Source organism: Lepidochelys kempii, chromosome 6 (genome assembly GCF_965140265.1).
Source record: "Lepidochelys kempii isolate rLepKem1 chromosome 6, rLepKem1.hap2, whole genome shotgun sequence".
Classification (NCBI taxonomy): domain Eukaryota; kingdom Metazoa; phylum Chordata; order Testudines; family Cheloniidae; genus Lepidochelys; species Lepidochelys kempii.
In genome coordinates this window covers 11,950,732-11,975,152 of record NC_133261.1, presented here as the reverse complement: position 1 = coordinate 11,975,152, position 24,421 = coordinate 11,950,732, and the positions used below count along the sequence as shown (strand labels likewise).

Here is a 24,421-nt window from a genome sequence, read left to right as displayed (position 1 = left end):
CAAGCGTCGACTTCCGGAGCGTTGCACTGTGGGTAGCTATCCCACAGTTCCCGCAGTCTCCGCTGCCCATTGGAATTCTGGGTTGAGATCCCAATGCCTGATGGGGCTAAAACATTGTCGCGGGTGGTTCTGGGTACATATCATCAGGCCCCCGTTCCCTCCCTCCCCCCGTGAAAGCAAGGGCAGACAATCATTTCGCGCCTTTTTTCCTGAGTTACCTGTGCAGATGCCATACCACGGCAAGCATGGAGCCCGCTCAGGTAACCGTCACCCTATGTCTCCTGGGTGCTGGCAGACGCGGTACGGCATTGCTACACAGTAGCAGCAACCCCTTGCCTTGTGGCAGCAGACGGTACAGTACGACTGGTAGCCGTCACCGTCATGTCTGAGGTGCTCCTGGTCGCCTCTGTGAGGTCGATCAGGAGCGCCTGGGCAGACATGGGCGCAGGGACTAAATTTGGAGTGACTTGAGCAGGTCATTCTCTTTAGTCCTGCAGTCAGTCCTATTGAACCATCTTATGGTGAGCGGGCAGGCGATACGGACTGCTAGCAGTCGTACTGTACCATCTTCTGCCGAGCAGCCATGAGATGTGGATGGCATGCAGTCCTTCTGCACCGTCTGCTGCCAGCCAAAGATGTAAAAGATAGATGGAGTGGATCAAAACAAGAAATAGACCAGATTTGTTTTGTACTCATTTGCTTCCCCCCCTCCCCTGTCTAGGGGACTCATTCTTCTAGATCACACTGCAGTCACTTACAGAGAAGGTGCAGTGAGGTAAATCTAGCCATGTATCAATCAGAGGCCAGGCTAACCTTCTTGTTCCAATAAGGACAATAACTTAGGTGCACCATTTCTTATTGGAACCCTCCGTGAAGTCCTGCCTGAAATACTCCTTGATGTAAAGCCACCCCCTTTGTTGATTTTAGCTCCCTGAAGCCAACCCTGTAAGCGCCCCTCCCAGCGTCAGAGCAATGGCAAACAATCGGGCATCTGAGAGTGCTGTCCAGAGCACTCACAATGGAGCACTCTGATGGGGCTAAAACATTGTCGCGGGTGGTTCTGGGTATGTGTCGTCAGGCCCCCGTTCCCTCCCTCCCTCCGTGAAAGCAAGGGCAGACAATCATTTCGCGCCTTTTTTCATGAGTTACCTGTGCAGACACCATACCACGGCAAGCATGGAGCCAGCTCAGGTAACCGTCACCCTATGTCTCCTGGGTGCTGGCAGACGCGGTACGGCTTTGCTGCACAGTAGCAGCAACCCATTGCCTTCTGGCAGCAGACGGTGCAATACGATTGGTAGTCGTCCTCGTCGTGTCCGAGGTGCTCCTGGCCACGTCGGCTGGGAGCGCCTGGGCAGACATGGGCGCAGGGACTAAATTTGGAGTGACTTGACCAGGTCATTCTCTTTAGTCCTGCAGTCCTATTGAACCGTCTTATGGTGAGCGGGCAGGCGATACGGACTGCTAGCAGTCGTACTGTACCATCTTCTGCCAGGCAGGCAAGAGATGAGGATTGCTAGCAGTCGTATTGTACCATCTTATGCCAGGCAGGCAAGAGATGAAGATGGCTAGCAGTTGTACTGTACCATCTTCTGCCAAGCAGCCATGAGATGTGGATGGCATGCAGTCCTTCTGCACCGTCTGCTGCCAGCCAAAGATGTAAAAGATAGATGGAGTGGGTCAGAACAAGAAATAGACCAGATTTGTTTTGTACTCATTTGCCTCCTCCCCTGTCTAGATCACACTGCAGTCACTCACAGAGAAGGTGCAGCGAGGTAAATCTAGCCATGTATCAATCAGAGGCCAGGCTAACCTCCTTGTTCCAATAACAACGATAACTTAGGTGCACCTTTTCTTATTGGAACCCTCCGTGCAGTCCTGCCTGAAATACTCCTTGATGTACAGGCACACCCTTTGTTGATTTTAGCTCCCTGAAGCCAACCCTGTAAGCCGTGTCATCAGTCGCCCCTCCCTCTGTCAGAGCAACGGCAGACAATCGTTCCGCGCCTTTTTTCTGTGCGGACGCCATACCAAGGCAAGCATGGAGGCCGCTGAGCTCATTTTGGCAATTAGGAGCACATTAACCACCACACGCATTATCCAGCAGTATATGCAGCACCAGAACATGGCAACGCGATACCGGGCGAGGAGGCGACGTCAGCGCGGTCCCGTGAGTGATCAGGACATGGACACAGATTTCTCTGAAAGCATGGGTCCTGACAATGCATGCATCATGGTGCTAATGGGGCAGGTTCATGCTGTGGAACGCCGATTATGGGCTCGGGAAACAAGCACAGACTGGTGGGACCGTATAGTGTTGCAGGTCTGGGACGATTCCCAGTGGCTGCGAAACTTTCGCATGCGTAAGGGCACTTTCATGGAACTTTGTGACTTGCTTTCCCCTGCCCTGAAGCGCATGAATACCAAGATGAGAGCAGCCCTCACAGTTGAGAAGCGAGTGGCGATAGCCCTGTGGAAGCTTGCAACGCCAGACAGCTACCGGTCAGTTGGGAATCAATTTGGAGTGGGCAAATCTACTGTGGGGGCTGCTGTGATGCAAGTAGCTCACGCAATCAAAGATCTGCTGATATCAAGGGTAGTGACCCTGGGAAATGTGCAGGTCATAGTGGATGGCTTTGCTGCAATGGGATTCCCTAACTGTGGTGGGGCCACAGACGGAACCCATATCCCTATCTTGGCACCGGAGCACCAAGCCGCCGAGTACATAAACCGCAAGGGGTACTTTTCGATAGTGCTGCAAGCTCTGGTGGATCACAAGGGACGTTTCACCAACATCAACGTGGGATGGCCGGGAAAGGTGCATGATGCTCGCATCTTCAGGAACTCTGGTCTGCTTCAAAAGCTGCAGAAAGGGACTTTATTCCCAGACCAGAAAATAACTGTTGGGGATGTTGAAATGCCTATAGTTCTCCTTGGGGACCCAGCCTACCCCTTAATGCCATGGCTCATGAAGCCGTACACAGGCAGCCTGGACAGTAGTCAGGAGCTGTTCAACTACAGGCTGAGCAAGTGCAGAATGGTGGTAGAATGTGCATTTGGATGTTTAAAGGCGCGCTGGCGCAGTTTACTGACTCGCTTAGACCTCAGCGAAACCAATATTCCCACTGGTATTACTGCTTGCTGTGTGCTCCACAATATCTGTGAGAGTAAGGGGGAGACGTTTATGGCGGGGTGGGAGGCTGAGGCAAATCGCCTAGCTGCTGGTTATGCGCAGCGAGACACCAGGGTGGTTAGAAGAGCACAGGAGGGCGCGGTACGCATCAGAGAAGCTTTGAAAACCAGTTTCATGACTGGCCAGGCTACGGTGTGAAAGTTCTGTTTGTTTCTCCTTGATGAAACCCCCCGCCCCTTGGTTCACTCTACTTCCCTGTAAGCTAACCACCCGCCCCTCCTCCCTTTAATCATTGCTTGCAGAGGCAATAAAGTCATTGCTGCTTCACAGTCATGCATTCGTTATTCATTCATCACACAAATAGGGAGATGACTACCAAGGTATCCCAGGAGGGGTTGTGGAGGAGGGAAGGAAAATGCCGCACAGCACTTTAAAAGTTTACAACTTTAAAATTTATTGAATGACAGCCTTCTTTTTTTTGGGCAATCCTCTGTGGCGGAGTGGCTGGTTGGCCGGAGGCCCCCCCACCGTGTTCTTGGGCGTCTGGGTGTGGAGGCTATGGAACTTGGGGAGGAGGGCGGTTGGTTACAGAGGGGTAGCAGTGGCAGTCTGTGCTCCAGCTGCCTTTGCTGCAGCTCAACCATACACTGGAGCATACTGGTTTGGTCCTGCAGCAGCCTCAGCATTGAATCCTGCCTCCTCTCATCACGCTGCCGCCACATTTGAGCTTCAGCCCTGTCTTCAGCCTGCCACTTACTCTCTTCAGCCCACCACTTACTCTCTTCAGCCCTCCACCTCTCCTCCCGGTCATTTTGTGCTTTCCTGCAGTCTGACATTATTTGCCTCCACGCATTCGTCTGTGCTCTGTCAGTGTGGGAGGACAGCATGAGCTCGGAGAACATTTCATCGCGAGTGCGTTTTTTTTTTCTTTCTAAGCTTCACTAGCCTCTGGGAAGGAGATGATCCTGTGATCATTGAAACACATGCAGCTGGTGGAGAAAAAAAAAGGGACAGCGGTATTTAAAAAGACACATTTTATAAAACAGTCGCTACACTCTTTCAGGGTAAACCTTGCTGTTAACATTACATACATAGCACATGTGCTTTCGTTACAAGGTCGCATTTTGCCTCCTTCCACCACGTGACTACCCCCTCAACCTTCCCCCCTCCCTGTGGCTAACAGCGGGGAACATTTCTGTTTAGCCACAGGCAAACAGCCCAGCAGGAATGGGCTCCTCTGAGTGTCCCCTGAAGAAAAGCACTCTATTTCAACCAGTTGACCATGAATTATATCTCACTCTCCTGAGGATAACACAGAGAGATAAAGAACGGATTTTGGTTGAATGCCAGCAAACATACACTGCAATGCTTTGTTCTACAGTGATTCCCGAGTACGTGTTACTGGCCTGGAGTGGTAAAGTGTCCTACCATGAAGGACGAAATAAGGCTGCCCTCCCCAGAAACCTTTTGCAAAGGCTTTAGGACTACATCTAGGAGAACCGCAAATGCCAGGGCAAAGTAATCCTTTCACATGCTTGCTTTTAAACCATGTATAGCATTTTAAAAGGTACACTCACCAGAGATCCCTTCTCCGCCTGCTGGGTCCAGGAGGAAGCCTTGGGTGGGTTCGGGGGGTACTGGCTCCAGGTCTAGGGTGAGAAACAGTTCCTGGCTGTCGGGAAAACCGGTTTCTCTGCTTGCTTGCTGTGAGCTATCTACAACCTCCTCCTCATCATCATCTTCTTCGTCCCCAAAACCTACTTCCGTATTGCCTCCATCTCCATTGAAGGAGTCAAACAACACGGCTGGGGTAGTGGTGGCTGAACCCCCTAAAATGGCATGCAGCTCATCATAGAAGCGGCATGTTTGGGGCTCTGACCCAGAGCGGCTGTTGGCCTCTCTGGTTTTCTGGTAGGCTTGCCTCAGCTCCTTCAGTTTCACGTGGCACTGCTTCAGGTCCCTGTTATGGCCTCTGTCCTTCATGCCCTGGGAGATTTTGACAAAGGTTTTGGCATTTCGAAAACTGAAACGGAGTTCTGATAGCACGGATTCCTCTCCCCAAACAGCGATCAGATCCCGTACCTCCCGTTCGGTCCATGCTGGAGCTCTTTTGCGATTCTGGGACTCCATCATGGTCACCTGTGCTGATGAGCTCTGCATGGTCACCTGCAGCTTGCCACGCTGGCCAAACAGGAAATGAGATTCAAAAGTTTGTGGTTCTTTTCCTGTCTACCTGGCCAGTGCATCTGAGTTGAGAGTGCTGTCCAGAGCGGTCAGAATGGAGCACTCTGGGATAGCTCCCGGAGGCCAATACCATCGAATTGTGTCCACAGTACCCCAAATTCGAGCCGGCAACGTCGATTTAAGCGCTAATCCACTTGTCAGGGGTGGAGTAAGGAAATCGATTTTAAGAGCCCTTTAAGTCGAAATAAAGGGCTTCACTGTGTGGACGGGTGCAGGTTTAAATCGATTTAACGCTGCTAAATTCGACCTAGTGTAGACCAGGGCTAAGGTGCCACAAGTACTCCTTTTCTTAATGTGAAGTATGAATCTTTAAAGTGAACGAACCAAAGTGTTCTCGAAGGCCTAACTGACCATGAGCCCTGATGAACTGTGTGACTGGCAGGTGCCCAGAGAGTGTCACATGTGAAGTGATCCTACTGACCTTGTCACTGAGGTTTAGGAAATAAGTCCTGGTACGGAGGTGCATAGAGCTCTCTTGTGTTATTTCACTAACTGTTCTCTCCTCTTGCTGGTGGACCAAGCAAGTGAATCAAATGACTCTATATGGCTGTGTAATGAACTACTACCCAAGGACAGAGTCATCCAGGAGGGGGAAGAGACTTTCAATAGAGACTTTATTCTAACTTCCAGAACATTGTTGGAGATTGCTGCAGACAGCTAAGATGGAAAGAGCATGGAGTCATGCACAGTGGGCCAAAGGAGCATACCGCAGGGGGCCCACGGAAAGTAACTTGCAGAAATAGGTCACTGACTGGAGCTGAGCCAGCAGATGTTCAATGCATGACCCAGCGTGTCTGACCTAAGTGGAGATGGCACAAGGTGTTTTACACAAAGACGCTGGAGTTTTCCAAAGTTGCAAGAGTTGTTTTCTCATTGGACAATGAGAAGGGACATAACTCGTATCCTGGCTGGACATTCCAAGTTTTTGCCATGAGTCCGGATGACTTCCTCATTGGACCACATTAGCTTTGCCCATCAGAAAAGGTATAAAATGTCCCGCTCCCTAAAATAGAAACATCTGCATGACAGTGATGGTGAGTGGGAGCATACTTGCCTGGCCAGGTTGAGTGCCCCGTGCTGGGTAACAAGTGAAATCTGGTCGCTGACAAGCACCACTGAGAAATCCACCCAGAGAACAGGCGTCTGGCTGTCACAGCACCTTGAGTGAATCACCTGAATGAACTGCCTCTCCGTCTTTAGATCCAGCCATCGCAGTGGTGAAGCTGAGCTGGAGAAGTCACCTCCATGCCAACTCCAACTTATATATGTAGCAAAATGACGTTTATCATAGAACAGGGGTGGGCAAACTTTTTGGCCTGAGGGCCACATCGGGGTTGCAAAATTGTATGGAGGGCTGGGTAGGCAAGGCTGTGCCTCCCCAAATAGCCTGGCCTTGCCCCCTATCCGCCCCCTCCCACTTCCTGCCCCCTGACTGCCCCCCTCACAATCCCTGACCCATCCAAACCCCCCTGGTCCTTGTCCCCTGATGGCCCCCTCAAGAGACCCCCACCCTAACTGCCCCCCCAGGACCCCAACCCCCCTGCTCACTGTCCCCTGACTGCCCCGACCCCTATTCACACCCCCGCCCCCTGACAGTCCCCCGGGACTCCCATGCCTATCCCCCCGCCCGTTTTCCGTTCCCTGACCGCCCCCCCAGAACCTCTGCCCCTTATCCAGCCCCCTGGCCCGCTTACCATGTCACTCAGAGCAGTGTGTCTGGCGACTGCGTGGCCCGCCGGAGCTCATAGCCCTGCCCCCTTACCATGCCGCTCAGAGCGGCAGGAGCTCAGGCCCCACCGGAGCCAGACACACCGCCCGCGCTGCCCAGGAGCAGCGGGCCAGAGCGCTGGCGGTGCAGCGAGCTGAGGAGGTGGGGGTAGCCTCCCTGGCCGGGAGCTCAGGGGTCAGGCAGGAAGGTCCCGGGGGCTGGATGTGGCCCACGGGCCATAGTTTGCCCACCCCTGACCTAGGGGCTGATATGTGGAGGAGACACATGGCTGCCTGAGGAGCTGTGTCCCCACCCTCCACACTAGACCAGGGCAGACTTCCCCTTCCCTGTCCCCCCAGGAGTGGAAGAGCAGAGTGGGGGCTATGAAACATGGACCCCCAGCAGGGATCAAACCTCTATTGTACCTGCACTATATTGTACGTTCCTGTCACAGGCCTGAGGGCTCTGGCTCCTGCTCCTTGGCAGTGCGATGGTGGTGGCGGGTTAGAGGGAGATGGGGGAACCTGTTTCAGTCACTGGTAGTTTTAGCTCTTGCCTGAACAGGGTCACAGAATCATAGAAGATTAGGGTTGGAAGAGACCTCAGGTCATCTAGTCCAACCCCCTGCTCAAAGCAGGACCAACCCCAATTAAATCATCCCAGCCAGGGCTTTGTCAAGCCGGGCCTTAAAAACCTCTAAGGATGGAGATTCCATCACCTCCCTAGGTAACCCATTCCAGTGCTTCACCACCCTCCTAGTGAAATATCCATGTATTGTTTACCCAGTTGATGTCTTGGTTGTGTTTAAACTAAATGCTTCATACCAGGGTTAAAACCCTCTGGACGACTAAAATCTGTGATGTGTATTTGTATTTCACTAGTCACGAGTTGTCTAGAAGTTACACTGAATCACTAACAGGCTAGGTCTACACTATGGAGCCTATGTTGATGGAGCTATTCCAGCATGGTTACCTAGTATAGATGGAGTGTATGCTGACAGAAGATGTTTTTCTGCTGGGGTAGGAACACCTGCTCCCCGAATTTTGAGCATATGCTACTGCGGCGCATCTATGGCTTTGCAGTCATAGCACCATAGTGTAGGGTTTTGCAACATAGACGAAAGGGCTTATTCCATCAATTTGATCTTTAATAGGGCTGTCAAATTATTAAAAAATTTAATCGTGAGATTACAAAAATTAATTGTGATTAATTGTGTGATGAATCGTGCTGTTAATAATAGAATATGATTTATTTAAATATTTTTGGATATTTTCTACATTTTCAAATATATTGATTTCAGTTACAACCCGGAATACAAAACGTACTTCAGATTTATTTTTTATTACAAATATTGTACTTACCACCACCATGGAAGGGGTTTCCCTGTCTCTGTAGTAACCCCACCCTTTTGAGAGGCGGTGGCAAGGTAGATGGAAGAATTCTTCCATTGACTTAGCTGCATTTACAGTGGGACCTAACTAAGTTGTGCAGGGTCTGAAATTTTTATATCTAAGTTTTTGGTGTTGACCACATCTGAATGTTTCAGAGGGTTCATCTTAGAAATCCTACAGATTTTTGTGGTCAAGAAAATTGACAGCTTCTTAGACAGAGGGGAAGGAGCTTTGAATTAGCTTGTGAGATAAAGATTTTTACTACTATTTAAATGTATGGTTATGGTGGCATAAGAACTGGTTAAATTCTAGAGAAAGTAGAATAGCTTCAAAATCATTCCCTACATGTTAGGTTTTGGTTTTAACGTGGAGTAGTCTTGTGCCTGTACAAGCTTGGCTCTGAGTATCCCCGGGCATTGTCCTTCTGAAATGAATTGACATTTCTTGATAATGAAGTAATTTGACTAAATTTCTAAATTCGACTGAGAATTGGTGTCAGTTCAACTAAACAAGAAGTCCTGTGAGTCCATTAGCAGATAAGCTTGAGTGGAAGAAGAATCTATATTGAAGGATCCATAGTCCCTTTCTGGTAGCAAAATCACCCACCCAGACTAGGATAGAATCAAAGTTTGTCTTTGTAAGAAGAATGTGATAAAAAACCTTGCGTAATGGAATGGTACGTTGTAGGCACTGAATCTCACCCACCCACTCCTGCATTCGCCTATAATCTCTGGACTGGTCACAGTGGACTTTCCTGACAGGATCATTTTCACCTTGTCAAAGCCTTTCTTTTCATGCTACTTCACTTGGTTTTGGTTTTTAATGCTAGCCTGTGATAGCAGCCACAATCTCACTGAACCACTTACACATCTGCAGTAGTAATTAGCCAAGCCTATAAAAAACTGGATTTGCTTTTTAGTTTGGCATATAGGCCAGTTAACAATGGATTCCATCTTCAAGGGATGTAGATAGATGTGGCCTCCTCCTGCCCAACGTCCCAGATAAGAGAGTCTGGCTGCTCCTATTTTGTACCAGGACACTGTGACATTAAGCATAAGTACCCCTCTATTCACACCCTACACACCAGTGTAATAGTTTTTGCACAAAATAGGCCTTGGGAGGTATCATTTGATAATGAATAACAACCTGATCAGTAATGTTCTTGTGTGAGGTATGCAAGCAGTGGGTATTCAGAGTTATGGAATATGGTGGAATTATCACTAAAGTGTGAGTAAGCCAGGTATGTCAAGGGAGTTGTTACACAGGTCTGTCCTAAAGTGAGGAATGTGTGTTTACCACAGTTTACATCTAAGCCATAAAGAGGGCCATCAAGGCAGCAGGGGGAGGAGATGCAGGTAACAGAACAGTTTGCATTTCAGCAAGTACAAGTGAGGGAAGAAAGAGCATGGAGCTTTCTTCCCCACCAGACTCCATGTCGCCTTCCTCACAGCTTGAATAAACTTTACTTTGAGGAGTGACCCTCAGCAGAACCCATTTAAAAGATTGACAGGACTATAAAGATATGGGCTCAACCTCAAGTGATGAGCAATTGAATCAACTGAAATGCTACTGTATTATAAAAGTGTACAGAGTGAGGTCTTTTTTTTTCTTCATCTGATGAAGTGAGCTGTAGCTCACGAAAGCTTATGCTCAAATAAATCGGTTAGTCTCTAAGGTGCCACAAGTACCCCTTTTTGCGAATACAGACTAACACGGATGCTACTCTGAAACCTGAAAGCTAATGACACCCTGGTGATTAACATCATTATGAAATGTCTGTATTAACACTATATGAGAAAATGTGGGTACTTAACAATACTATGTTTTAAAGTCTGTGGCCAAATAGGGAGAAACAGGTTCCCTCCCAGACAGGTGTCTCCTGTGTAAATTAAACATGGTGGAAAGAAAACAATGGAAGCTCCATTTACATACAGAGGGATGGAAAGCTCACAGGAAGAGAAGAACAGTATGAGGTCATCCTGCTTCTTGAAACAAGTTCATTGAACTTTGAAAGATATAAGCAAGGACAGAAGCTACCTTTTGGCATTCATTGCTAGACAAACTCAAAGGGGCAGAGCTCTTGCAAGCTGAGAAAGATGGGTCCTTCAACACCGGGAGGGTTGAAGTCTGGAACTGAATATAGGTAAGAAGCCAGCTTAGGCAAAGATCTTTCACTTTTGTGGAAGATCCTGACTAAAGGAAATCAGCCATGGCTGGGCTGAAGGATGACTGGTGAGAGAAACCATCTTGAACAAAGCCTGCTAGATTAAGTTTTAGACTGTTTGAAGCATGTTTTGGTTTGGTTTTACTTGTAACTCTTTCTATCTTCATTCCTTATCCTTGAGCTCACATAACCTTGTATATATTTTGTTAATAAATTTAAGTTCACTATAAATGAAGTCCATGCTGTGTTTTAAAGGGAAGGGTGCATTTTCCCCAGATAAGTTAGATACGATGTGCTTTGGGAGCTTTACAGAAAAAAGCAAACATTATTAGTTCTCTGAACTGTCCAGGAGAGAGCTGGACATTACAGAGCGCACTGTATGGGGAAAATTCAGGACTAGGAGTGTGTTGGGGGCACCTTGGTGTTTGTGAACAAAGCTGGGGAAAGCCAGCATGGGGCTGTAGACAGGCTGTTGGTGTAAGGGACGATTTTAACAGCCCAGCAAAGTACCTAGGCCACTGCCAGTAACTGGAATATTGATTATTATGCTTATTGTCAAAAGCAGCTGCAAGGCATTTGTAGCAGCCTTAGCATAACTAGGCAGGAGGGGCGAGGGAGTGACCACGAGACTTGAGCATGATCTGGCACCATCCTGTCTTCTTTCAAACTGCTGAAGTAAAGATTTTGAAAGACAGGGCATCTATCTATATCTGACTTCTGGTGTGTTTGTCTGGATCTACAATATTGCAGACTTTGCAACAACATATTTGCAACAACATAACTTTGCAACAACATAACTAATGGCTTGAAACTTGTTTAATAAACTGCTTGCTTAGCGGTTATTGGTGATTGACAAGCGATGTGATACTTACTAGCATAAAAAGGTGAAAAGGTCTCAGTTGGGTGGACTCTGCTGTGAACCCATCTTAAGGTCAGTGTAGTGAGGAGGCTGCCCCACTCGGGGGAGAGAAGGGTTAAAGCAGGCCAGAAAGTCTGCACAGATGGGCAGCCAATCAGAAAGGGCCTGTGGGTAGGCAGTCACGGCCAGCCTGGGCCCTATAAAAGGGCTGCTGATCAGATGAGAGATCAGTCTCCCCCTGACCAGCAAGTGAAGAGGACTGGCTCCTGGTAGAAGGAGCAGTACCCTGGATAGAGCAGGAGCTCTGGCTGACTCCTGCCAGCCAGACTGCAGGCCTAGATACAAGGGCTGAGTGGGTGCAAGGGGTATGGGAAAGTGACCCAGGGAATGAAGGCAGTAAAGGAGAGTGGAGGAAGGCAGCAAGCAGCTGCCGGTCAAGGGTCCTTGGGCTGGGGCCCAGAGTAGTGGGTGGGCCTGGTCCCCCACCCTTCTTTGCCCGACTGGCCGCTAGAGGGAGTGGCCAGCTAGAAGGACTGCAGCTTGCACCTGTGAGATGGATTAGACTAAGTGGCCACAGTTTGGCATGGGCAAAACTGAGGACCGCTGATTCCCATGGAGAGGGGGAGACCTGAGTTGGAGACACAGCCAGAGGGTTGTGCTCTGAAGAGGATGCTGCAAGCTGAGGAGCTACATGAGTCCCAGATGGTGGAGAAGGTAACAGCAGGCAAGTCACCACCCGCAAAGGGCACTCCAGGACTGGAGTTGAGCTAATTCCCAGGAGCAACTAGCAGGAGGTGCCACGACGGTGACTCTCAACTTGCTACAGTCAGCAGCAGCAGATGGTAGGCAGGTCACCGGAAGGCTGCTGTTGACCACTCCAGACCTTTAGGGTAACAATTGATTTGGGGTGCTCTATAACCTGTTGTGTTTGTATGTGCTTGTAACTAAATAAAATAGAAGCTTTAAGTGAAAGCACTCTTGTGTTGTACAGCTTGTGCCAACCCTCTGTACCCAGCAACACGTTAGCTCTATCTCTTATCTTCTCTCATTTTGCTAAAAGCCCCATCTGGTTATAGGACATACAACACACAGTGTCTTTCTTTGTTCTTACATATTAGTATACAAGAATATCAAACTGAAACCTCTGTCTCAGGCTAACAAACAGGCCTATATATTAACGTTAGGCACTTTGGGAAAACTTGCCCCTGAACCACAAGTGGTAGCCTCTGAAAAATGGCTAAAATGACTTTCCCAGCTTCATGTAGGGGGTCAGGATAAGAAAGCTGGTTTCCAGTGGCCACTCCAGAGTGTTAACCACAAAGCCTGCTAACCACAAAGCAGTGCCAACATCCCTCATATAGGTGACCTGTGCAATGTTGCAGTGATGGCTCATGCTTGGACACCATGGTGAAAAACATTGCAGAAAGTGCTATGTAGGATGTCATCAAGAAGCGAATCGCCAGGACCCCCTCCAACCAACAAATCGCCACCTACCTGGGTGACTCCTTGGAAGGTGAATTTGGAAGAGATAGGGGAGACTTTGCTTCGCTCTGGACTTGTGCCCACAATGCTACACGATGACTGGAGAAGGATATCGGCTGCCACTGGACATGGTGGGAGGAACGCCAGGAGCTGGGAGTCCTGATGCCCTGGGTGAAGAACATGGAGCACACACTCATTACTCCAACAGCCAGAGACATGTGGAGAGGACTCTGACGGATGCCATCCTCTGCCAGTATTGTATATATGGGCATACACTGGAAGGCTGCCTGGCTCCCCTCTCAAGCCAAGGTCAAGCAACCACTCAGGATGGGTGAGGGGGTAGAAGTTATAAGAGATACTAAAAAGCCAAAGAAATGCCTATCCCTGACCAAAGCATAACCTCACTGCCTACCCTTCCCACAGGGTATAAAAGAGGTGGTACCAAAGCCCCCAGGCCCAAGACCCTCCAAAATGGAACATGACTGTACATTGTAAGGGGTGGGACCAGAGGCATGCACTTAAGGTATATTTGGGCTTGTTAAGGAGGAGAAGGTGGGAACAGGAACACTGGGAAAAGGCCCTGTGGTGTCAGAGCTATGGATATGCTTGCCTAATTAACCCCAATAAACATTGCGTTGCCTGCACTTTGGACTTCTGGTCTTCTTCTTTCTGTCTGTGTGACAAGAACCGGGCAAAGGGAAAGCACTTAACACCCAATTCCCATTTTCAAAAGTGACAAACGCCTGAGGTGCCTAAGTCTCTGTGAAAGCCAATGGGATTTAGGACCCTATGTCATTTTTGAACATTTCACCCCTTCTCTGGCAGTTTCTGTTATCTGACAATGAGCTCAGCTGTAGAATAATCACAAGATACTGGGCTGGAGGCAGGAATTGCGGGGGTGGGCGTGTTACTTGTCCTGGGTTACAAAGGAGGCCAGAAGGGATGGGCAAAATGGCCCCTTCCAGCCTCACACTATTTTCAAAGGTTTTATTTGCCTTTAAAAATGAACCTGTGAACTAAAACAAAAGCAGAGTAAATGAATCATTCCATCAACAGTAACTAGCACAGCATTGCCCATGGCGCATGCCCAAAAACAGTGAGCCAAGCCTCAAAAAATCAAGGCCGGTGAAAAACCATGAGACCTTACAAAATAGATTGTATTTGCCTTATTGTTTCATAGCCAGTAGGGGGCTGATTTCCAGGATTTTCTCTCAAGGCTTATCCTTTTTTAAAAAGACAAGTGAAGATTTTGGCGTAAACAATTCTAGGAGCTGGGAATCTAAGGAATATCACCCAAATATCACAAGACTCATGCCACCACCACCCCTTCCACTTTGCAAATGGCTCTGGCGTGAGGACATGGGCTGTCTGGGGCCGTCGCAGTGACTGACCAAATATGTCTTGTTTCAGAGTAACAGCCGTGTTAGTCTGTATTCGCAAAAAGAAAAGGAGGACTTGTGGCACCTTAGAGACTAACCAATTTATTTGAGCATGAGCTTTCGTGAGCTACAGCTCACTTCATTGGATGCATACTGTGGAAAATACATTTTTTCATGGTTTGTGTGTATAAAAACATCTTCTGTGTTTTCCACAGTATGCATCCGATGAAGTAGCTGTAGCTCAGGAAAGCTCATGCTCAAATAAATTGGTTAGTCTCTAAGGTGCCACAAGTACTCCTTTTCTTTTTGCAAATATGTCTTGGGTCACCACGTCCCTGAGCTCTTTGCCTGTTCTCCGCTGGCCATGCCACTTCTTGCCCCAGCTTTATTTTTGTGCAAGACCCACCAGCTGCTCCAAGCCTGAGCAAGTTAAGCAGCTGCTTAGGTCAGTAGATTCGTGGCAAGCTACGACATGCTCCAGCCTCAACGCGCTTGAGGGGCCCAGACTGTCGATGCGCGACCTGGTGCACATTCACTGTTCCTTCATGCGGGTTGATCTGGTCCTCTTTGGAAGGGACGGAGCCCAAGGCGCATTTATAGGTGGTTCACGTGCAGCTGCAGGGTTCACACGGTGTGCGCCTGGCCTACGCACGATAACACAACGACCCTGATCCCCACCGCAGGGACTGCTGGCTCCGCCGGGTGAAACAGGAAATCCCCCGGCCTGGCTGCTGGAGCTGGCGGCGCAGGCGCGGGAGGCGGCCCCGGGGAGGCACCAGCCGCGGGGCGGGAAGTCGCTGCCCGGGCGGAGGAAGCGGCCGGGGCCGGAGCCGAGCCCGGCGATGGCTGCAGCGGGGCCGGCGCAGGTAGGACGCGGGGCGGGGACTCCCCGGCCGGGCACTGGCTGGTCCCGGCTGGGGCCGAGGGGGGCCGGGACCGGGTCCCTCCCGCGCTAGTGACCCCGGGGCTGGGGGCTGCCGCAGCCGGAGCGCTGGGGCCGGGGAGCGGCGCTGGGGGCCCCGGGCCGGGCGGACACGCGGAGCCGGGCCGAGGAGCCCCGAGGCGGCCGAGCCGGGGGCGGGAGCGGGGCCGAGCCCAGGCCTGGGGCGGAGGCGGGGACTCCGGCCGGGGGAGGAGCCTGGTCCCTGCCCTGGGATTCGGGCCCTTCCCAGCGCCCCGCCCCAGAGCCCCGTGGGGAGCTGAGGGCGACTCCTGTCGCCGGCCAGCAGGGCCCGAGTCCCCGGGGGGCTGTGCGGGGGGGTCTCCCTGGGTCACAGCTGCTGGGCTGGGGGTTCCACGGGAGCCGCTGCCCTCGAACCCGCGTCCCCTGCGGAGAGCCCGGGCTGGGGCTGGCGCGGAGGGTGCTGAGTGTGTAACGCTTGTGCCAGCAGCTGTGGGTGGCGTTTGAGGACGTGGCTCTGTATTTCACCCGGGAGGAGTGGGAGCTCTTATCCCGGCCAGAGAAGCAGCTGTACCGGGACCAGATGCTGAGGAATTACCGGGCCCTTGTTTCCTTGGGTAAGGACCGATTTATCTCTACTCATAGCTGTCAAATGTCTGGGTTCCCTTGATGCCACCCCTGGCATGTGCCACCCTATGGCTGAGAAGTGGTAACTGACACCCTCTTTCAGTTCGGCTTCTTGTTGAAGAACTCAGGGCTACAGAGCCTGGGGCTAATCTTAGTGTAACTTATTTACTTGCATTACCTACCTCACCTCAGTCATGGTACAGGGCTGGTTCCAAACAGCACAGGAGCAAATAAGGCAGGGAGAAAACTCTTCTTCTCCTTGTAACAGCTCCCTACCTCCCCAAAAAGAATGAACATCATAAACTTAACAACCGTGCAGTTGACCAATACTTGCATCCTAAGCAAAAGAACTGATAAGTCTGTGTAACGGTGACACCTGGTGACACCTGCCGTGTCTAAGTTCCCAAAGCAAATTGAGACGGGTCATAGACATTGCTGCTTCAGAGTATGAATTGAACTTTCCTTGTGGGAGATGGAAGAAATTTCCGCTAGGGAAGGTTTATTTCATTATTCTCCTGCGCTTTCCTCTCAAACAGCATCCGAGATTGGGGCCCCATCATGCCAGGTGCTGTGCAGATGCACCTTGACTGAGATCGGGGTCCTGTTGTGCTGTTTAGCTGTTAGCACTCAAGAAAGAGAACTTGGAGTCATTGTGGATAGTTCTCTGAAAACATCCACTCAATGTGCAGCAGCAGTCAAAAAAGCAAACAGAATGTTGGGAATCATTAAGAAAGGGATAGATAATAAGACAGAAAATATAATTTTACCACTATATAAATCCATGGGACGCCCATATCTTCAATACTATATGCAGATGTGGTCACCCCATCTCAAAAAGGATATATTAGTATTGGAAAAGGATCAGAAAAAGGCAACAAAAATTATTAGGGGTATGAAATGGCTTCCATATGAGCAGAGATTAATAAGACTGGGACTTTTCAGCTTGGAAAAGAGACAGCTAAGGGGAGACTGAGGTCTATAAAATCATGACTGGTGTAGAGAAAGTAGGTAAGGAAGTGTTGTTTACTACTTCTCATAACACAAGAACTAGGGGTCACGAAATCAAATGAATAGGCAGCAGGTTTAAAACAAATAAAAGGAAGTATTTCTTCACACAATGCACAGTCAACCTGTGGAAGTCCTTGTCAGAGACTGTTGTGAAGGCCAAGACTATAACAGGGTTCAAAAAAGAAGCAGATACATTCATGGAGGATAGGTCCATCAATGGCTATTAGCCAGGATGGGCAGGGATGGTATCCCTCGCCCCTGTTTGCCAGAAGCTGTGAATGTGAATCCAGGAAATGGATTGCTTGATGATTACCTGTTTTGTTCATTCCCTCTGGGGCATTTGGCACTGGCCACTGTCAGAAGCCAGGATACTGGACTAGATGGACCTTTGGTCTGACCCAGTAAGGCCATTCTTTGGTCTGCACCAACATATAAATGAGTCCCTGTCCCCAAAACTTCAGTAATAAAACTGATTCTTTTCCCCCAAAACAGGCTATTCAGGTTCCACACCAGATTTAATCCACAGAATTGAGGTAGGGGAGGCAGAGCTCTGGATCCAGGATGCTGAGGACTCCAGGGAAAGCTCAGGGCCTGAGAGCCCCTCCCAAGGTGAGTCATCACAACCCAGTCCCTTCTGATTTACATACCTGCTAGTGGAGGGCTCCTTCATGTAGAATGCAAAGGCCAAGTGAGATCCACTGGCTGGGAGCAGAAGGGGACAAATGGAGACTGGGAATTAGGGGCCAGTGTTTATCTGGGAGGGGAATGAACCACTGGGAGAACTCCTCACTGGAAGTCTGTCAGTGGAAATGCAGTGTGACTTTCTTAAAGCTTTGTTCTTGTTGAGCCAGGAGGTAGGAATCACGGGGGGGAGGGGAGAGATTCTTTGGCTGGGATAGGCAGGAAGCCAGGCTGGATGGGCACAATGAACCTGTCTGGCTTTGATATCTGAATCCTGGAAATCTTAGAAACATAGAATTAGAAGGCACCTCAGTAAGTCATCTAGTCCAATCAGTCCCCTGCACTGAAGCAGGACTAAGTATTATCGAGTCCATGCCTGACATGGTCTTAAAAACTTCCCATGATGGAGATTTCACAACCTCTCCAGGTAATTTGTTCCAGTGCTTAACTACCCTTATAGTTTGGAAGTTTTTCCTAATCTCCAACCTAAATCTCCCTTGCTGCAATTTAAGCCCATTACTTCTTGTCCTGGCCACAGTGGATAAGAACAACAATTTATCACCCTCCTCTTTGTAACAACCTTTTATGTTCTTGAAGACTGTTATCACACCCTTTCTGCCCCCCCACCCCCACCCGTCTTCCCTTCTCCAAACTAAACAAACCCAATTTTTTTTCAATCTTACCTCATAGGTTATGTTTTCTAGACCTTTAATAATTCTTGTTGCTCTCTTCTGATCCTCTCCAGCTTATCCACATCGTTTCTGAAGTGTGGGGCCCAGAACTGGACACAGTATTCCAGTTGAGGATTCACTTTGTTGACTCGCTTAGTCTGTGATCCACTATAACCTCCGATGGTTTTCTGCAGTACTCCTTCCTAGGCAATCATTTCAATTCCGACCATTTCTCCATTTTGTCAAGATCATTTTAAATTCTAGTCCTGTCCTCTAAAGGGCTTGCAACCCCTCCCCAGCTTTGAATCATCCATAAACTTTATGAGTGCACTCTCCATGCCATTGTCTAAATCATTAATGAAGATACGGAATAGAACCGGACCCAGGACAGATCCCTTTGGGATCCCACTCAAGATGCCCTTTCAGCTCATTCGAGAACAATAAGAACCACTCTCTCAGTGCAGTTTTCCAAGCAGTTGGGAACCCACCTTACAGTAGCTTTGCCTCGGCTATATTTCTCTAGTTTGTTTATGGGAAGGTCATGTAAGACAGTATCAAAAGCCTCACTAAATTTGAGATGTGACATCTACTGCATCCATCCAGTCCAAAGCTTGTCACCTGTCAAAGAAGGATATTAGGTTGGTTTGACATAATTTGTTATTGACAAATCCATGCTGACTGTTAGGTATTACTTTGTCCTTCTAGGTGCTCACAAATAGAATGTTTGGTTACTTGCTCCCTTATCTTTTCAGGTACTGAAGTTATGACTGGTCTATAACTCCCTGAGTTGTCCTTATCCCGTTTCTATATGTAGGTACTTTATTTGCCCTTTTCCCATCCTCAGGTCTCTCAACCATCCTCCACACATTCTTAGAGATAATCCCTAATGGCTCAGAGATCTCTTCATCCAGTTCCTTAAGTATTCCAGGATGTATTTCATCAGTCCCTGCCAACTTGAAGACCTCTAACTTGTCTAAGAAATTCATAACTATTTTCCTTTCCTATTTTAGGTGCAGATCCTACCCCATTGACACTGATGTTGACTATGTTAGTCAGCCGATCACTGCTAACTTTTTTGGTGAAAACTGAAACAAAAGAGGCATTTAACAGTTCAGCCATTGCTGCGTTTTCTCTTATTGTCTTTCCCTCCATTTAGTAATGGGCCTAGGCTGTCCTTGTTTTCCTCTGCCTTCCCATGTATTTGTAAAATGCTTTGTTTTTTCCCTTTATATTACTGGCTAGTTTAATTCACTTTTTTGCCTTGGCCTTTCTAATTTTTTTCCTACGTGCTTGTGGGTTTGGTTTTTTGTTTTGTTGTTGTTTTTTTAATATTCACCCCTTGTAATGTGACCTAGTTTCCACTTTTTGTATGACTCTTTTTTTGAGTTTCTGGTCATTGAAGATCTCCTGGTTAAGCCAGGGAGTCTTACTATCATACTTCCCATCTTTCCTATTCATTGGATATCTGTGACCTACGATGAGACCTAAAAATGATGGGGCCTCAAAGCTGTGACAGAAATGGATCAGAGAGGGGGAGGTGATGAACTTGGAAGAGATGTGGGGTGGTGGATGTGACGGGTTGGATCACAGAAACCCCCTTGGGGTTGCCAACTGATGTGCCAAGGCTACTTGTGAACCTGCTTTCCCTGCCCTGGCAGCTTGGGACTTCAGTGCCCTGCCTGGTTTGAGCCAGACCCGCTAGCCTGCTGCAAACCCAGACCCAGGTCTGAACCACGCCCCCTAACAGCTGTCGGCTTAAACTGAAAGCAGCTTAAGAAGTGTTCCTGTCTTTAACACTCAGATGCCCAACTCCCAATGGGGCCCAAACCCCAAATAAATCAATTTTACCCTGGATAAAGCTTATACAGTAATCACTTATCACTGTAATACTCTAAAACTGCCCCGTGTGCCAGGCAGCTGCTGCTGGGGGCACACACACACATGGGAGCTAGAGGAAATTATCCTGTGTAGCACGACTTGGAGTATCCTGGTGTATGGGCTGGGTATGAGGGAGAGGGTGGTGGGATGGCCTTTGTCACATCCCCCTTTCCTCCTGCTCTCTCAGTGGCACAAAATCATTGTCACTTACATTGCTTCAGTGTCAATGCTTAGCACAGCCCTCAGCCTTAACATGGTCTGTGACCCTCTGTAGATCAAGGGCCTGCTGGGTGGCAGCTATTCACCCCTTCCAGCTCAGCAGTGTCACTGATTGGCTTGTGACACAATACAGACCTGTTTTTCAGGTTACTTCACACAAACCCTGAGTGACTGGTCATCCCCTCAAACCTCCCCCCAACCCTCTTGAGGTTTTAGTTTAGTTTTGCACAAAGAGTGAAACAGGCTCAGGGTAAATGACTCCTTTAGAAGGAATTCCTTGAAAAGGACTCACTCCTGCACAGGAATAAGCTATGCTGATGTAAGCAGCTTTATACCGGTCTCAATGTGTCCACGAGGGGATTGTAGATCCTAAACTGGTTTCAAACCAATATCGTTTAAACAGAGCAAATACTGGGGAACAAGAGACGTGCTGTAAAACAGGAGACAGTACAGAACCAGCAACATGTAAATAAACCCCTCTGATGGAAATAAAACCAAAATCAGTGAAAACAAAACCCGGATCCTGTGTGTTAGCACTTAGAGCCCCTCGTTCTGGATGAGGGCCCCATTGTGCCAGACGCTGCCTGTATCCTGGTCAAGCTACAATTTAAGCATCAAACAAGACCCAAGAGGTGCATGGCGCACGTGGGAACAGGTGCTAGGTGCTGCACAAACAACATAGGGTAGAACCACCCTGAGTCAGGCTGCAGATTTGTGTCAGCATTTCCTATCAGAAATTACGGAGCAGTTGTAGTAAATTTAGTAAAAGTCACAGGTCACTAAATTTACTGTGACCACTCCATGATTTTTCACAAAACCTGTCCTCCTCGCCCTGCCCAGGAACCCTCCAATACTGCAACCCTAACCGCAGGCTGATGCAGAGGCGTTGAGAAGATATGAGTGGCAAGTCCATTCACTAAAGTTTGCCTCACCTTCCCCACCATCATGACTGGGGGCGGGGGCAAATCTGAGTGGCACTGTAAGCCCGCAGGCCAGGTCTCAGTACCCAGAGCGAGGCTTTGGGTCCAGCCCTGTGGGACAGGAGCCACCATTGCTGGGTGAGGCACCCATCCAAAAAACAGTCACAGACAAATGGGGAAATCGCTCCATCCTTGAAATTTTTCCTTCCTTGACAAACCTGTAGCCTTAACTATGAGCTAACACTGGGATTACCTCTGCTCTCTCCAGCAGGGCTCGGGATACTGGGGGGACCGAGGACACCATCTGAGTGTGGGGAGAGCGCGGCAGGATCCCACAGCCCACAAAAGGATCCATGCACAGGACGCAGTCCATCCCCCGAATAAACTCAGCAAGAGACTCCCCATGGGCCGGTGTCCCTATCGCTGCGCTGACTGTGGCAAGAGCTTCAGACAGTCCTCAATCCTGAGAACACACTGGTTTACGCACACTGGGGAGCGGCCGCACCGCTGTGCTGACTGCGGGAAGAGCTTTGCACAGAGCTCACACCTGAGAACCCACCAGCACACGCACACCGGGGAGCGACCGCACCGCTGTGCTGACTGCGGGAAGGGCTTTGCATGGAGCTCAAGCCTGAGAGCCCACCAGCGCACACATCACGGAGCAGCCGCACCATTGTAACGATTCTAGTAAGAACTTCACCAGAACCAGTGCACTGATCAAGCACCAGTGCACGCAGGCTGGGGGGAGGACATTCCGATGCATTGGCTGAAGCAGGAACTTTGCACGGGCCTCCTCCTTGCTATCACATCGGTTCATTCACAGCCAAGGGCGGCCATACAGCTGTGCTGGCTGGGGCAAGCACTTTGCTAGATTGGCCAACCTCTCAGCACCCAGTCATGCACCCCAATGCCCTTCTGCCACCTGCAGGGCCTCAAGGGCTTCTGGCAGTCAGTGGGCCTGACACAGCTCCAGCAGAGCAGATCAGGACATAGTCCTGTCCCCAGGATGCCCAGCAGAGAGATGGGGGGGAGGGGGCCAGGGAAGGGGACTTGGCTTAGCAGTGTGTGGAAGAGCAGACAGGTGGAGTATATTTTGAGCAGATGGTCACAGCCTACTGCATTTAGGTGGGATCCAGCCAGGTCTCTCTCTTTCCGTCCCACACTCGCTCCCCCTCTCCCCCTCCCCCATCTCAATGGGACCAAGCTAGGAACTTCCCCCACACATCTACCTTGGTTCCAGCCAGAGGATTACTCTTGGATGACATCTAGAGGTGGGATTTGCAGTCCTGTCTCAGCATTGATTGGGCTGAGGGGCAGGACAACCTAGTGCAGGGGTAGGCAAACTTTTTGGCCCGAGGGCCACAGCGGGGTGTGAAGCTGTATGGAGGGCTGGGTAGGGAAGGCTGTGCCTCCCTAAACAGCGGGGCCCCGGCCCCTGAGGGCCCCTCTCAGCACCCCTGACCCATCCAACGCCCCCTGCTCCTTGTCCCCTGACCGCCTCCTCCCGGGACCCCCCCGCCCCAACCGCCCTTGGGACTCCACCCCCTATCCAACCCCCGCTGCTCCCTGTCCCCTGACTGCACTGACCCCATCCACACCCCCAGCCCCTCACAGGCTCCCCAGGACTCCCATGCCTGTCCACCACCCCCACCCCGTTCCTCGTCCCCTGACTGCCCCCTCCCCCCCCAAACTTCCGCCCCATCCAACCCCCCTGCTCCCTGCCCCCTTACCATGCCACTCAGAGTGGCAGGACTAGCAGCCAGACCCCCACCCGGAGCCAGCCACGCTGCCCATGCAGCGGCATGGCTGCGGTGGAAGGGGGACAGTGGGGGAGGGGCTGGGGGCTAGCCTCCCTGGCCAGGAGCTCAAGAGCCGGGCAGGACGGTCCCGCGGGCCAGATGTGGCCCACAGGCTGTAGTTTGCCCACCTCTGACCTAGTGTGTGTGATTGAAAAAAGACTCAAGGACTGCTCATGCCATCTATTCTAAATAGATATGTAACAAAGAAGAATTATGTACCTAATGTGTAACAGAGGTCTGTCTAACCCAGTGTTTCTTTCCTATTAAAGAAGCTGATGCATTCACACAGCATGTGGAGAAGCCAGTGTAAATAGTGTAACCAATCAAAATGTTCTCGGGCCCAACTGCCCATGAGGCCTGATGAACTGTGTGACTGGCAGGTGCACAGAGAGAGTTTCCCATTACTCCTGGGGGAATTCTGCGCCTAAAAATTCTCCAAACAAAATTTTAAAACTCTGCATATTCTATTTGTCCAAATCACAGAATCACACTGGTTTCAATTATTTTGAGAATTTATTTCAAAATCCCTGTCAGCAAGTATGTCTGTAACAATACAAAAAAGATTCAGTACTTGTGGCACTTTAGAGACCCACACATTTATTTGAGCATAAGTATAAAGTGAGCTGTAGCCCACGAAAGCTTATGCTCTAATAAATTTGTTAGTCTCTACGGTGCCACAAGTCCTCCTCGTTCTTTTTGTGGCTGCAGACTAACACAGCTGCTACTCTGAAAAAAGATTCTGTTAGTGTGTTTTGACGAATAGATTCTTTACTAGGCATATTAACACAGAACTTTGAGTAAGAATTCATGTAAACTACCATACAGAACCTTATTTCCCACGCCCCTCAGAAGCAGTGCAAAGGGTTGGGGGACTCAGGGGTAATGGAGGAGCTCAGGGAAAGGGAAGTAATTGCCGGGAAGGAGCCTGGGAGTGAAGCAGGAGGGTTATTGGGTGTCTTCCCCCCCAGCCCTTCTGAACCCCAGTCTATGTGACCTTGCAGAAGTCCTGTGTGCCCTTCTTTGTCTGTCCCCCCCCAGTCCTGCATGTTTCCTCACAGGTTGCTGTGAGGAATGCCACTTCTGCTATGGCTGTGAGTTGGCTATCCTCTATTCTGGCACCACAATAGTTCCTGGTGGGCAAAAGGTGTAACTGCAGCGCCACTCTGGCAAAATGTATTTTCTGCAGAGGAAAAAAAAATCTGTGGGGGACATAAATTCTGCGCCTGTGCAATGGTGCACAATTTCCCCAGGCCTATACAGGAGACCACTGTGATCATTCAGCCTGAGCTCCTGTATAACACAGGCCAAAGAACTTCCGTGAGTTAATACCTGTTTGAACTAGAGCAGAGCTTTGATT

The 24,421-nt window shown here is 49.6% G+C and overlaps 1 pseudogene; it reads left to right on the top strand.

The window, feature by feature from the left end:
- The window catches only part of LOC140913680 (uncharacterized), a 37,440-nt pseudogene extending 15,095 nt beyond the window's left edge, over positions 1-22,345 (top strand).
- The last annotated feature ends 2,076 nt before the right edge of the window (positions 22,346-24,421 follow it).